This window comes from Falco punctatus (genome assembly GCF_963210335.1).
Source record: "Falco punctatus genome assembly, chromosome: 1".
Taxonomy (NCBI): Eukaryota; Metazoa; Chordata; class Aves; order Falconiformes; family Falconidae; genus Falco; species Falco punctatus.
The window spans coordinates 56,553,472-56,568,966 of NC_137580.1; the positions used below are offsets into that span (position 1 = coordinate 56,553,472).

At 38.4% G+C, this 15,495-nt stretch overlaps 1 protein-coding gene across 2 annotated transcripts in view; it reads right to left on the reverse strand.

The window, feature by feature from the left end:
- Window positions 1-15,235, reverse strand: part of GABRA2 (gamma-aminobutyric acid type A receptor subunit alpha2) — a 90,712-nt gene extending 75,477 nt beyond the window's left edge. Inside the window, exon 1 of one of the 2 annotated variants that reach the window (XM_080404023.1) lies at window positions 15,128-15,235. The gene's annotated coding sequence lies outside the window, so the exon portion shown is untranslated. Of the gene's footprint in view, window positions 1-11,632; window positions 11,755-15,127 lie in introns of those variants that run through there. The other variant, XM_080404022.1, reaches the window with a different exon arrangement.
- Between the last annotated feature and the right edge of the window lie 260 nt (window positions 15,236-15,495).

Below are 15,495 nucleotides of genomic sequence, written 5' to 3' on the forward strand. Positions count from 1 at the left end.
GGAACACGTGCAGGGGTCTGGGCATGCCAGCTTCCCCTGAGGCGGAGTGCCTGGTGGCTGCTTCCCTGTGGCAGGGTCTTCAACGTGCAAGCATGTCCATGTCTGGAAGTAGCTCCTTTTATAGTGTTGCTAAATCCAGTGTTCGTTAGTCAGAAGCAGATAAGAAAGATGGTTCTGAATCACTGATGTAATGTGGCACTGTAAAAATTAATGTGGCCCTAGGATGCACCAGGACATTTTTTGCAGAAGAAATAAGACGTTAGTACCTCTGTATAAGATGCTTGTGTGATCCTGTCAGGAATGAGGATCAGCTTTAAAATTCATGGTTTGGAAGGAGGAACTGAAACTTGGGACATGTGTCCAAAAGCACCACTGAAATGACAGGGCTACTTGTATTCCAGAAGTGTCAAGACTTGTCTTCTTGTGCCTACTGTAGCAAAGAGAGAAAGGAAACTCTCATAAGGTGTCTCTAGAAAACACCTAGAAAAAATCTAGAAAAAAAATCAAAGTAAAAAAGAACAAAAGGAGTGGGTATCCACGTGTCCTGAATAGATGTACCTAAGAAATTAGAGGGGTTCTAGCAAAGCAGAGCAGCTGAAGTAGGAGATTCTGAGGGGAGCAAAAACAATAGTTGTTAAGCAAAAGGGAGGAAAGCAGCAGTTTGAACAGAGATCTCCCCTTCTGAACGTTTCCTATTTTGGGACATGTTTCTCATTCCTTGTTTAAACTGTGATAGTATTGACTAGAAACCCCTCTTTCGTCATCTTCAACAGCATGCTCTACTGATAGAGAGCATTGACTGGGAAAGCTTTAGGCAGGAGCAGAGCAAAGTGTTTTACTTCTATACATCTTGAATATTTCAGCGCTAGAGGAATAAAAACTAATAATAGCAATAACATTATTATAAACATGGTACAAAACTGAAGAGCCCATTTTATCAAAAGAGCCTACAGATGCTTTTGATGAATGTCAGTCTGAACAATGATAACTTCTACTGCACAGGTATTTAAATACACCTCTGTCCAGTTTTTGGACAGAGCTGTCTTTGCAGACGATTATATTTCAGTAGACAAATAATGTATATTGATTCCATCTCAAACATACATATGAAACCTGCCCTTTTGCAAGCAACCTCACTCTCTCAGCTGGTTATCATTAAGGAAAAGGTATATAGTATTAAAATATGTTGGGTGAGCATTTTTATTATGCTAAGTGTTCACAATGTCTACTCTAGAATTTTTAAACATAGAATGACTTCAGGTTTTTTAAGATTTCCTATCTGGTCAAGACAAACTCTACCTTCTTCCAAAAGACCTAGAGGACAGACTACAGCTCATTTCCTTGTTTAGTAAGATCAGGATTTTCCCCTTTAATGCTCAGTATGGATTCAGTGACCTCACAGTTGTGTATTTTCTAACTGTATATTCTGAATGCCTTAAAAGGGTAAAGTGCTTACATAAATCAGAAGTAAGTGAAGTTTCTCAACCTCAGGTGAGGATCGAGTGTGGAGATTTTCTGCCAAATGGGAGAATATTTTTGTGAAACTTCCAAAGTATTTTTACAACAATATTTTTAATAATACAGCATCTTACTATAATTATATTGTATAGCAAGAATAACTGGTTTACAACAGCATTGTAATTTCTTTTAAATGCTTCTCCATCAAATTTATTCTTTCTCCATCAGTGAGCCATAATTTATTTATATACAGATATATATACACACATGCTCTACAAAATTGTGATTGATTAGGCCTGATTTTGATTAAGCAGATATGCATTGTTCATTTCCATCCCAAAAGGGATCAAGAAAGTAAAAAATTAATGAAAAAGGTTAGCAAAGTCATTTAAGAATTAATGCGATTAGAACCCATATCCCTCTTACTATACCCAGACCTTTGAAGAGCAAATGGCAAATATATTCCAGCCACTGGCAAGCAAAGAATAGATAATAAATCTCACAGAAATGAGAAAGGTTAATGGAAGACCATAATAAGGAAAGAAAATTATCTCACAAATTCAATTAAGAACTTTGCTATCTAAGGCTAAAAGTAGAAACCAGAGGTTCAGAGATACCTGGACGTAGAATTGGATGTCATTGAAACAAGAAAATGTAGAACACAAATGCCTTTTAGTAGAGACTAGTCAGTTTTACAAAGGTGGAAGAGGGACAGAAGCATTTACTTCATTGAAAAAGATTCTTTTCTAGCTGGGCTGGATGCTGGGTTTTGCTGTGTTAAAGCTGGATTAAACATTTTCAGATTTCCTGCAGTGTGATCATCGGAAAAAGCCATTTTCAATGGGCAGGAATCCCTCTCTTCTTTTCTTACAAGGGGAGGTGTTCCCCAAAGAAGTCTACAGCTTTCTTTCTGTACTTGATTAGTTAAAATAAGATAAATAGGTAAGACTAAATAGAGAGAACAAAACAGTCTGCAATGACTTTGGACTGTTATTTATATGGGATGCAGTTAACAGAGTAGATTGCAACCACTACCAACTCACTTCCAGTTCCTTATCCAGAATTAAGTACCAGAAATACAGAAAAGTTCGCACAAAATGTTGTTGTTTGATTTTATAAAACACAATACCCTTCTGTTAAAGAAGAAAATATGGTGATAAATGTCGTAGGGCGTTCACAGAGCCTGAAGCTAGAATGTATGCCTTTCTGAAAAAAAAAAAAAAAAAAAAAAAAAAAAAAAAAAAAAAACCAAAAAACAAAAAAAACCAAAACCCAAAAACCCCAAACAATTAAGTATCAGGATAAAATAAAGGAAGTGTATCCTGGAGCTCCAGGAATAGTTGTTCACACACTCGGCCAGGAGAGGGACTGCTAAAGTCTGAGTCATGCTCTGCCCAACAGAAGCTGCCTTAGTTACGCAGAAAAGGCACAGCCAGGGCAGTGCTGCTGCCAGGTGAAGAGTTCTGCTTTTGACACTAAACTGCAGCACGAATGCTGGCTGCCTGGAGATTCAGTGAAGAGCCTAAGCTTTCAAAACAAGCACATACCCCTCCAAAATACTGCACAAACCCCTCCAAGATACTGCATTTCCCCTGAATGGATGAAGGGATTTATTTAGATTTAAAACAACAAAGGCATTTCTCCAAAGCTTAAATAATTAATTATACAGCAATAACAATACAATTCAATCTCAGCAGTATTGAGGTTATTTGTGCATGGGCTGACACCAGCAGTCAGCCAGTGGCCAGCCTTCCTCTCCCATCCTCTACCTCCCTGACCCACCAAGTAAGCCCTTGGCCCCCTCTAGACGTTCCCTGTTTCATTTAACAAGTGCAGACTGGACTACTAGTTCTTCTGATACCTATCAAAACACAATGATCATCTTTCTAACTTGTACACTTTTATGTTTACAATAAAGGGTCTGGGTTTGCAAATAAAGCTTTGAAATACTTATTTTTGTCACCCTTCTGCCCCTCCTTTTATATAACAACCTGATGCAGTTTGGTTTCAACCATTTTCAATTTGCAAAGCTCTAAAAACCTCCCAGTGGAGATGTATAGTGATTTAAGCCTCCTAACAAAATACCTATCATGGTTCCATTTCTCAGACCCTTAGGGAAGGAATCCATAGACTTTATAAATTAAAAACCACCATAGTGTCTGAACCTTATCTTGACTGCAACCAATCGGGAATGTGTCCTGTAGTTCTAATTGTAGCATTTGATTTTACAAGTCTGTCTGGAAGAAGAAGGATACAATACCACTTTAAACGACATTAAATAGGTGAGAATTGGCTTACATATACTGAACAGTATTGTGTATTTCATCATCAGAGCTTTTCCAATGGTGATCCATTTTAAAGGGGTATACCTACCAGAAATTCTTCCTTCAGTCAGCTAGAGTCTCTTTATTCCTATGAGGAAAGGGAAAATAAATCAACTCAAGAAATCAATTTATCTCTATGCACATCCTTTAGGGTCAGTGGAATAGTATTCTGGAGAGCAAACTCGCCCTCTGCATGTGCAGATGTCACCTCAGATACAGCACCAGGAGGAAAACGAACCTGTCATAGTCCAGCCTGTCCCTCATTATTCCTGTCAGCCTGTGCACAGTCACTAGGTCCTAAGCACACTGTGCTGAGACAGGCAGCTGAGGCTCTGCCCAAACTAGGACTTAAGCAGAATCTAGACCTCATGTTAGGTACCTCAATACATAGCACATGCAGAAAGAGAGAGAGTTCAAATGAGGTCCAGAACAGCCATCTGGTAGTTGCACATATCTTCCCCTGAGCTTACGACTACTTTAAAAATCAAGCTGGGATCTATTTTTAGAAATTACCAAGGCTCTTGATTGTTACACTCTAGGCAGATGGGCCCTTCACTTCAAGAAGAATGTAGAGGTGCTCGAGTGTGTCCAGAGAAGGGCAATGAGGCTGGTGAAGGGTCTGGAGCACAAGTCCTGTGAGGAACAGCTGAGGGAACTGGGGGTGTTTAGCCTGGAAAGGAGGAGGCTGAGGGGAGACATTATGACTCCCTACAACTACCTGACAGGAGGTTGTAGGCAGGTGGGTGTCAGTCTCTTCCGAGGTAACAAGTGATAGAACAAGAGGAAACGGCCTCAAGTTGCACCGGGGGAGGTTTAGATGGGGTATTAGAAAAAATATCACTGAAAGAGTGGTCAAGTGTTGGTGCTTAGGGACATAATTTACTGGTGGACTTGGAAGTCCTGAGTTAATGTTAGGACCTGATAATCTTAAAGGTCTTTTCCAACCTAAATAATTTGGTGATTCTGTGACATTCTGATCCACATCTCCCGTGATGGCGTCTAGTCACTGTCTGTCCTGCTTCCATTTGACACTAGATAAACTTGTCTATCACATACAACAGCAGAACAAACCCCATCTCAACTGTGCAACCCCATGCTAATATGTAGAAACAAAAGAAATGACCAGACAAGGATGATAATGAGAAGGTTCCTGAGTATTGTGATCAAGACAGCTTCAGAAATCAGCCTGCAGAAACTTTCTACACGATATTTCCAGAAGCCATGTGTTCTAGAGAAAAAAAAAAATTAATTCTCTGTAATTCTCACCCACATTCCTGAAGAAATTACTTAAAAAAAAAAAAAAAAAAAATAAAAAGTTGTTACTGTTTCTTTTTCCCCATATGCTTCAGAATTGTCTAATTTGGATGAAGAGAGGTGGGTGGGTTTTGTGGATTTTCAAGGGCAGTTGCTCCAATTGTACATAAAAGCTCAGCATCTATTCCATTTTTGGCAGAGCAGAAAGCGTGTAAGTAGCTAGCAAAGTAGAAAGCAAAATCTGTAAATGCTTACTTGAATGTAGCCTCCAAGCTTCTGCCTATGGGTGACAGACTATTCCCCATTGATGCAAATCCTTTTAATCAATGCATTAATCACAAATTAATACACACTATAAAATAAAGGCATTTGTGTGTGAATGTGTTATGTTGCAGGTAAATACTATTTTTTTCCTATTGCCAAAGGTGTCTAGTATCCAAATCACACAGAACATTTTTGGACAAAAAGTTTAAAATCCAATGGCTTACACAAGATGACACAGTAAAGTGTTGCATGAAGACGCAGACTGTGATTGCAAAGTACTAGTTTTTAAAACTAGTTCACCAGAGTACTTAAAAGAGCCATTAACCCAACTTCTCATTCCCATGTAGGAGTTTCATAAAAACTCATTTTAGAATATAAAGCAAATGCCTCCCCAGCTATTTCACACAGATTTCATCCCTTGTTATTTTAATACATTAAGATACTGTGCATATGATTTTATGTAAAGTTTTAATATGCCTAATAAGGTTAAACTAGTGTGTTAAATAATCAGTCTTTAAAATAAGTGTGGGAAGAGACAAACTAAGCAATTGCTGTGTTCCTCTTACTCTGACTTTATATATAGTGCTGCTATTAAAAAAAACCTCTAAGTTTTTTATGGTGCATTTGTGATATAGAATTATTAAGGCAGGATAAAAGAAACAAGAACTTTTCAATAAGTATTCTAATCCAAACATAGGCTTAAACAAACAGCTAGAGTTTAAACAACTCTTAAATTTCATCAAGCCAGGGACACAAATATGTCAGATTTTTTTTTAAACCAGCTACAGTAGTAAATGGTGTTTATTTAGGGCCTTTCTCACTATTTAAATGCCACTTTAGCACATTTTTTTTTAAGTAGAATGAAAAACCATTTAGTGAATTCAGTCATACTGGCCCAACAGGAATCTTTTCTCTCTTTCATTTCAAGTGAAATCACAGCTACTCCATTTTATGGGTATTTACCAGTGAACTCTTGTGATACAGACTGCACATTTTAGCTCTGGTATGTAATATTTACTTCCATCCCACGGGCACCACTGAACAAATAAGTCACTGCTTTTTGCGCAGAGATCACACTATAGTCATACAGGTTAGAGAGATCTGAGTTATATTTCATCCAAATGCTATAAAAGGATAGCCAGGGTTAATCCTCCCCCCTGTTATTCAAGAGATTTAAAAGAACATTTCCAATAATCTCATTTTAACATTTTTGATTGACACTTGACAATAGCAACAGCTGAGTCAATTAAATGTTTGGATACCAGGACAGAGGAGGAAGCGAAATTCATTTGAGTAAGCAGGAGTCTGTCTTTTTCAGCAATATCAGCTGCTGTATGAAATACATCAATATCTTGCTCACTGTCCTTGTCCTACTCAAAAGGCACTACCTTTTTTGTACAGTATGTTTCAACACCAGAAAAGAGATGTCAGCATAGAAATGTTGAATTATTGACATTATCTATCATTTTTTTTTCCTTGAAACTGCTTTAACTCAAAAAGAAAGAAAGAAACTTCTGATAAAACATTTAATTTCAGTGGATCCCAGTGCTTAGAGATCCTACTAGACACTGCAGTTGTTAAAAAACTCTAAAAAATACAGGCTCTCAAACTGATAACATTGTTTCTTAAAATATATTTCAGACAGCTCTGACATAGGGAATGCTATGCAGAAGTGTAAGTGTATGGCTGATGTAGTTTCCACCCTGTATATTTTTTGAGGAGACTTAAGAATAGCAAAGCTTTCCTCTTCCTCATGTGAGAATATTTATCATTCTCTTAGAGCTTGAAAAAGAACATTTCTTCAAACCTTTGAAATTTTAATTTCAGCTCTTAAAAGAAACTGAGGAGGCACCTAAGATATTTTGAGCCTATATCTTTGTTGCCCTTTGTTGCTGTTAAACCCTGTACCAGCCTGGAACACACCCCCGTTATTTAATGCTCAGCTCCGGTGATCAGTCTGAGCTCCCTCTCATCAGGAATATGTGCCTTGGCATCTTAAAGAAAATGGATAAAAAAATTACTTTTAAAGAAATACTGCCCTATCATATATCTATCAATCATTTCCAATTACTATCCATTCTAAACAATCATCCTTTTAACATGGATGATTCATAAACATTTCTGAGCTCCAGATTCATTTCAGGTTTCTTGGTTTCCATTCACTGTTGCACAGGAATTAGTATGGCTAGCATTATAGTCTTCATGGTGACATGCAGTGGTTGAACATCACTGCACTGCATGTGTCAGGGAGATACTGCTGCCCACAAATAATGTGTCTATGGTGGCACCAGGAGGATGTAGGAAGTTAATTTCCCATATTGTTCACTGGAAAGAGCCATTTTTAAATGAACAGAGAGAAAGTACATCAGAAAATTGCTGGTCTCCCAAATTCATGCTTCTGAAATAGCACTTGGGGACTGATTTGTGATAATCTGGTGATTCACTGCAGAGGGCTGAAGGAACAATGTCCCCCCTGTTGACAATGATAAGCAAGAATGAGATTTCTCATTACCGCCAATGCACCTGCTGGAATTACCACTCAAGTACTTTCTGCTATTGCTATTTTTCCTTCTGCTGTAATTAAAGTAACATCAGAGGAACACTGCCTTCTGCTATATCTCAATTAAACAAAAGTCAGCTTCTCCGTGTATCCTTATCCAGGAGGTTTACAAAAAGAATAAGAGACAATATACTAACTTTAATACTGTTTCAAAAATTTTATCCATTTCCCTATTTAGCGATGGACTACAATTCCAAAGACTCATAAGGACCCAGAAGTCTTTTGTTTTCCTGAGGTCATGTCCTCATTACTAATCTAACTGCGGTAGGATTGCTGGACAAGATCTGAGGCTTTATTCAGCAATGACTTCGATAAAATTCCCTTTTCTTTCGGTAGCTGATTGGACTGAAGAAACATAAACGTGGAAACATACTTCATGATCTGATCCCAAATTTCAGCCAGATTCACAGACCTGATAGTAAACGTAATTTGAATTCCAAGATCAGGAGTATTAACTAATGGCTGAGGAACATTCTCTTTCTCTGCATACATAAATTGGGCTTGGCTGTGACTAGAGTCTTCACCCAAGATCCGTAGATGGGCAAGTGAGACCTCGTGCCTGCAGTGGCAGGACCTACCCACATCAGCTGCAAGACATGGGGGAGGGAGCCTTCACCCTCGTCCTGCGCGCTGAGCTAAGTACTTGACTCATCAGAGGGAGTATGAAAGGTGATTATTTCTTAAAAGGGCTGGGATTAAATTACTCCTGTGGGATATGTGGAGCAATTTTCCCTAGAGATTTTTCTCTAAATCACACAAGCTATGTCTATATGGCTAAATAAAAGCCAGACAGGCATGTGTCCCCATGACTAAGGATGTTTTGACACAGCCCTAGAAAGTGAGATGCAATGGTCCAAACCAGGCCAGCTAGCAAGCTAGCGGTTAGGTAAGGCAGACGGTCAGACCAGTATTTGATCTCGGTCTCTTGGGCCTCTTTTTTAGCAAAACAGAGGCATGGTAGGGCTGCTCTGACACACTCGCTGCACAGGACTGTGGCTAAAGTCAGAGTGTTCAAATGCCCGCCTTTCTGCAACAGCTGCCTCTGCTGTGGATGGCACAAGGGCTCCCTCTTTTCCCCCAAGACTGCTCAGAGATCACTTAGCTTAGGACATTGATCTAACGTTTGGGTCACATCACTGGGAAATGTGCCGGTCACAAGGGAGAAAAAGAAGAAAACAGCAAAAGAGAAATGGCAGCGGATGTCAGTAAATATAAAGGCAGAGAAGCTATGTCCATCTAACGTCCAGTTCTACCAAAACAGCTGTTTCCTTAAAGTTTGTTAGTAGATTTGTATCTATGTATATGCATAAGTGTTTATATTCAATTAAGATGCAGACTCATACTGCACCTAAGGAAAATTAACCCCTAGCTGCAGCCAAGTGCTTCCACATTTTCCTTATGCTATTTCCTCATCATTCATCTCACTTGCAGTGACCAGTCCCAAACACTAAACTAGCACAACTTCTTCTGTACCCTAACTTCAGTTGGCTCAGCTCTCTGAACAAATTCACCATTGAATGGGACCTCATCGTGATGAGCCTGTCGGGAACCCAAAAAAGCAAAGTGCCTAACTGGAAGGCATAAAGAGAAGCATGACTGACTGGCCTTTGTATCAGCCAGCAGCTACTTGGCAGGCTCGGCTGTACTCCCAGACATACTCCCAGCCAAGAAGATTTTTATTCTGCAGAGTTTTGTGGGACCTAACAATGTCTCTATTACATACCTCACAATACAAGCAGGAATGGGTGCTTTTTTCTGTTCTTTTTTTTTTTTTTTTTTTCCCCCTGTAGGGGGGGAGCAATAATAATAATTCCTTAAGACCTGAAAATATGATTAATAAATAGACTGAGACACATGGGTCAATTTGAAACCGGAGCACTTTCTACTTCTCAGGATCTGATGTATGTCCAGGCTTACCTTGAATCTCATATCAAAGCAAGATCGCAGCGTATAACTGCTGCTCCCCTTCCAGTGAAAAATATGCAAGTACATAAACAGCAAAAAACCCTGTAGTTTGAAACTTCTGCTTATTCTTTTAGAACACTGCTTTCTGGGCACACTGAGAGTAAATCACATCTATGGGCTGAATCTCTCAGAGGGTCACTGCATTATTAATAGCTGATTCAATTTAGCTAGTTAGAGAAAGAACAGTTTCTAAAGTAAGACTGGATTCCAACCACCTTTCCTGGATTTATGTTATTTTTATCCTTTAGCACTAATTACTCTCTGTGCATGGCTTGCCACACAGTTAGAATGCCTATATCTCTATAATACGAAAACAAATAGCTGCTAGGCAATGCTAATCCTTGCTGTCGTCATGGTGGAGATTTTATTGTCACCCTTGTTTGGATCTTTCCCTAAAAAGGCTTTTTAAGTTCAACTGGAAATTGGGTTGGTGCATTTCTCTAGTCATCCTTCCCACTTCTACCACCTCCCACCATAGATGGCTGCTGCTGCTAATTTTCCTTTGAGCACCAGCATATATTGCAGCGCATCCTCACTGCCAAGATATTGTGAGGCACAATCAGCCATTCTGATTTGAGAAAGCTGCCAGCACGAGAGCTGTCCTCTACACTATGTTTTCTTAACAATGAAATTCATTGTAAGGAGGAAATTTGCAAAGTAAGAATAATACCTCAGCACCAAAGCCCAATGACTGGCAAACGTATTTCTCTGTACCTTTCTCTAAGAGCAAGAATATGTCTTTCAGCGACTTCTTTCTAGATACAATATTTATATTCCTTCTCTATCACTGAACAATATACAGCAACATTTTGCAATAAAACCCTAATGATACTGCGATACTGTGCTCTGTTCACTTAAAAAGCACAATGAGTTTTGTGTCACCAGAGGATAAACAGTTTCTGCTCTGAGGCTTCTTTTGACTGAATGACTTCTTCATTAGTCAAAGCCTTACATATACAAATAATAAAATGCTTGCACAAAAGATTTAAGCTAACATTTACAAATATCCCAAGAAATAAAGAACAGTAATGATTTTTTTTTTCCTGGCTATGTTTTCCATTAAATAATTGCTATGAATGGTGATATGGACATCAGTGAATGTGGGGATTCCAAGAAAGAGTAATAACAATAGATTTTCAGAGACAGAGCAGGGAGGTGACATTAGCAGCCACATTTTTCGTAGGGAAAGGGAGAAAATGATGGGAATTCTGGGGGAAAAAAAACCAATAAAGCAGTTTGAGTGTTTACAATGTGTAAGACTGCAGGCCTGAAAGCATTAAGTCTCTGTCCTGAAAAAGAGAGAAAAACAAGGCTTTTAGATGTGCTATGGGGGGAAAAGAAGCCAAGCATAAAAGCCAGCTTGGACCTTTGGATCCATCAAGTACTGAGGGTCGTCTTGCATATATTATGATCAATCTCCCAAGATAAATAACACCACCATGAAAATGTTTGATGCTTTCAGTTTTATTAAATTACAGGAAGTTATTTTCCCATCGATCAATCAAATAAGCAAGAGTGGAATGTGATTATATATCCCTGAGTTGATCTGCCATAAATCAAGTCCCCAGTTGAATACGTGTTTAATTATGAGTTCACAAACTGTTGTGTAAAAAGAAACATACCTACCAAATTGTATTTTTTACTTTTTATCTGAAGAATTTTTTTCTCATTAACTGCTTGCTACCCACAGTCAACTTTCTCTTGAGACTTGTTAAGAGCCTGGTATCAGGACAGAGTCTCACCTAGGAAGAACCTACATTTCCACTGAGTCACTTACTTCTGGCAGCTTGAGGAAAGGGCTCCTTACCTTGCAGAAACAGGATTCATTCATAATCAGAATGTGTGCATTGCTGGCTTTGTTTATCCTGTGTTTACTTTATTGGGCCCAGGGAACACACTTCTGAATGGAGTCCAAGACTGAGGAAAGCTGTATATCAAAATACAGGCAGCAAAACCATTCTTACAAAACAGCCAAGAAAAAAACCACACATGAATAGTAAGGGCTTATTTTATCTATTGCCACAAGAAAAAAACACAAGATAGAATGCCTTCCAGCACACCCGAGAGCAAAAGCATCCATTTTCCAGAAAGGATTGTGTGTCCCAAGGGTACCATGGCATCCACTTTTTGTAGACTTAGTAAATACGTGGACTGTAGCCTGACCACCGTGGTCTACAGTCTCTCTTTATTATTTATTCAAAAACATCGGCCATCTGGGTTTTTTTTGCTTGCTTCTTGGAATTTTTAGCCTAATGGGCAATCACATCTAATCTGTCTGCACTTCCTTGTTAATGCCAACAATTGACTTCACTGGGCTTGTTAAGGCTATCAAGCTGTTGATGGAAGTATCTGAGACTCCTAATGCAAGTCATTACTGCCCCACAGGGAGATGTTCAGAAACTGTGTTAATGCTTTGTGAGGACAAAGTTATTTGGGATGCCAACTCTAAGTTTCACAATCATCATTTCTTGCCTACTTATATCCTAAGAAATATACTGTTAAGAGCCATAGCCCCATCTTCTCTATTTGGCCTTTTCAATATATTGTTCTCTTGAAAAGAAGCCAGGAAATCCACATTTCCGGAGTGGCTCAGTGCCTGAAGGGTGACATAGAGCCATTGTCATCAGTCAGTGAACCACTGTGATGAGTAAGTCATAAAGACTGAGAGGAAAAGAATTTTCTAACACCAAAACTTACAAAACATTTTGGTTTGTTTTGTTTTTAAAAAAGGTACATTAGGTAGAATCCAGATAGTTCGTCATTTATGACCCCACCTTTGCTGTGTCCTAAGCATGGAGTACTTTAAAGGGGAAGTCATCACAAGTTTCCTCCTGATCTTAAACTATCTTCTGTTACAAAAACTTGCCTTTTCATGACCAGCTTATCACACCATTAAGAAACCTGTATTCTTTTTCTTCCACCATCCCAGCCTAGACTGGTGATCCTTCCCAGAATTCTTAGATTTAAAAAAACATTTCTAGTTTTCTTAGAAATAGCAGATCTTGAACAGGTTTGACTGGTCCCAGATGCCATTGGTTATATATGTACAAAGAACAGATCACCCTGTTACAGTGCCCTTCAAAATCAATTGAATAAGCTCTAATAAATTTGCATAAGGGAACAAGCTTAAACTCTAAACTCAAAAATAATGTAGCAATTCTAATTCATTATGCTAAAATCTTTATCCAACACCTTTCACCCCTGCTAATATATATGAACGTGTTTGGAATCCACAGATATTCCTACCGGAAAACCTAATTTAGCCAGAGATCCCAGAGTTGGCACTAAACCTGTAACTTAAAATTTTGTTGAGGAACCGTGAATTGTATGTTCTTTTAATTTACCTCTGGCCTGCCACAAGAGAACCACATCCACACTCAAACAAGGTGATCTGAGAGCAATAAAGTTGTACATATAGGGCAATTTTTAAAGCTTTCATTAAAGAACTACAGATTAATTTGAAAGATTAATTTCAGGGTCTTGTGTGAGTCATTAAGGCTGTGGGTCTGGGAGGAGAATGGTCAGATCCAGGCAAAGCATGAGATTACTAAAAGGCATGAAGGACACGGATTTTTCCATCTTGCACATCTGTAATTAGTACTTTCTTGGCGCAGCCATCTTAGCATGTAGTAAATGAGACATTGTGTCTATTTTCACCCAGGCCAACGCTTGTTGGCCTTGGTAACTTGCTGGCTTCCATCTGCTTTGCATTCTTTACTGCTAGAAGCCATGTGACAACTGCCCTTGTTAAAATGTGGGATGCTTTTGACTGGAAAAAAAAAAGAGAATGCAGGTAAAAAGTGTTACGCAGCAAATGGAGTGTGGGGGAAACTGCTGAAATCATCTGATTATTTTGTGAGCTTTTTTGGGTGGGGTAGTTCTCCATTTACTTTGTAATATTGAACCTTGGGCACTGGCTGCATAGTTATGTGTCGCTGCTTGTATAGAAAAATGTGGGTTGTGATCCCTGGTGCATCAAACACACGTAATTTCAGTTAGTTTCTGGGCAGCTTCATACGCTCAACATTTTGTCAGATCTGGTACATGAATGGATTGATACATGAGTATAGACTAGTTTAAATTCATGGACAAGATTCTTATTTACAGAATCCCAGAATAAGGGTTTTCCTACAAAAAGTCCAAGATTTTAATTTCCCTGCTATATGTGTCCTTGCCAAGGACATATCAGAAGCCAGATAAGAGCATTCAACAATTTATTACAGCTCCAAGGCTTTGAACTAAGATAAATCAAAGGTAGATGTTAAATTTTAAAGCAGTAAGTCCTTAATATCACTTTGGTACTTGGCAAGTATAGTATGTCGAGATTTTTCAGTGGAGTGGGAGAGGTCTGAATACTTTCCTGGAAACCAAAATGTATGTTGTGTATTCTTTCATTTAGAGCAAATTAACTTTTTTTCCCATCTACCATCTTCATAATTTGTTCTGATTCAGCAAGATACTCAAATTTAAGCCTGTGAATAAGAACATGGAGTCAGTAGAACTGCTTGTGTCCCCCAGCTAAGGAACATGCTTAGGCATAATTATGAATTCAGTCTTAATTACTTTCTAATACTGCTAAGCACTTTTTAAGACAAGGAAGATATTGACTGTGCTTTGGTTAGAAAGTTTCAAACTCAGCAAGAGCCTGGTTTATCTTCGTCTAGCCATAAATGTCCTAAGTAATTAACCAGGTTCATGATGACACTTATTTATGCATTTATTTATTTTAAATAAGGAGAGGGACAGGACTCCTAAATTTGGAGTTACCCTGACATTGCTAATGCTACAAAATAAATTGTTAAGAAAAACAAAACAAAGAAAACTCTTACGATAGGAATGCAACCACATCAGCAGAAAGAATGAAGCCACTTCCCTGTTGGTGAAGAATTCATTCAAGACAACATGTTTACTGTCTCTACCTATTTGTTCTTGCAGATTAAACTGAATAGTTTAAATTCTGTTTAATTAATTGAGGAAGTCACTACTTTTGTTTATTGGAAAGGTAGTGGAGAGAAGAGAATAGGCTGACTTCTTCTTGTCAACTTTATTAATTATGTTTAGACACCTTTGTAAATACACTAGGGATGTTAATAGGAAATCAAGAAAATGCAGGACTCCAGGACAGAGAACTTCTGTGTCTGTATATGTAAGATTACACATAGAGAGAGGAAGCAGCTTCAGTGAATGGAAGAAGCAGAAAAATGTCAGATAAGGAACATGACTTAAGAACAGCCTTCTGAGCAATTCATTAACTGGATGCCAAATTAATTACAAGTTAATCGAATTGGTTTTAAAAACTTACCTATTTTTGCATGCCAGCTCAAGTCATAGCTTTCTGAAATCTTCGTTGCCACCTCCTCCTTTTTAATTCTTCAAGCTGTTATGGAAATCATGAGACCTCTGCAACTTGCAAGGACATATGACACTTCTGGATTCTCTTCTACTTTATTTCTCTGCTATTGGGTTGTGCATTTTTTTACTTCCAATATTCTCAAGTACTTCCCCTAATAATGAAAATAAGAGCCAGAAAACCACTGGAGTAAAAAATTCATTGGCAAAGATAAACATAAGTGACTAAAGAAATGGAAAACCACAACACTATATATACTTTAAATACAGACAAAAGCAGCTGTCCGATGGATTTGCTTTCCACAAAGTCATTTAGCTTGT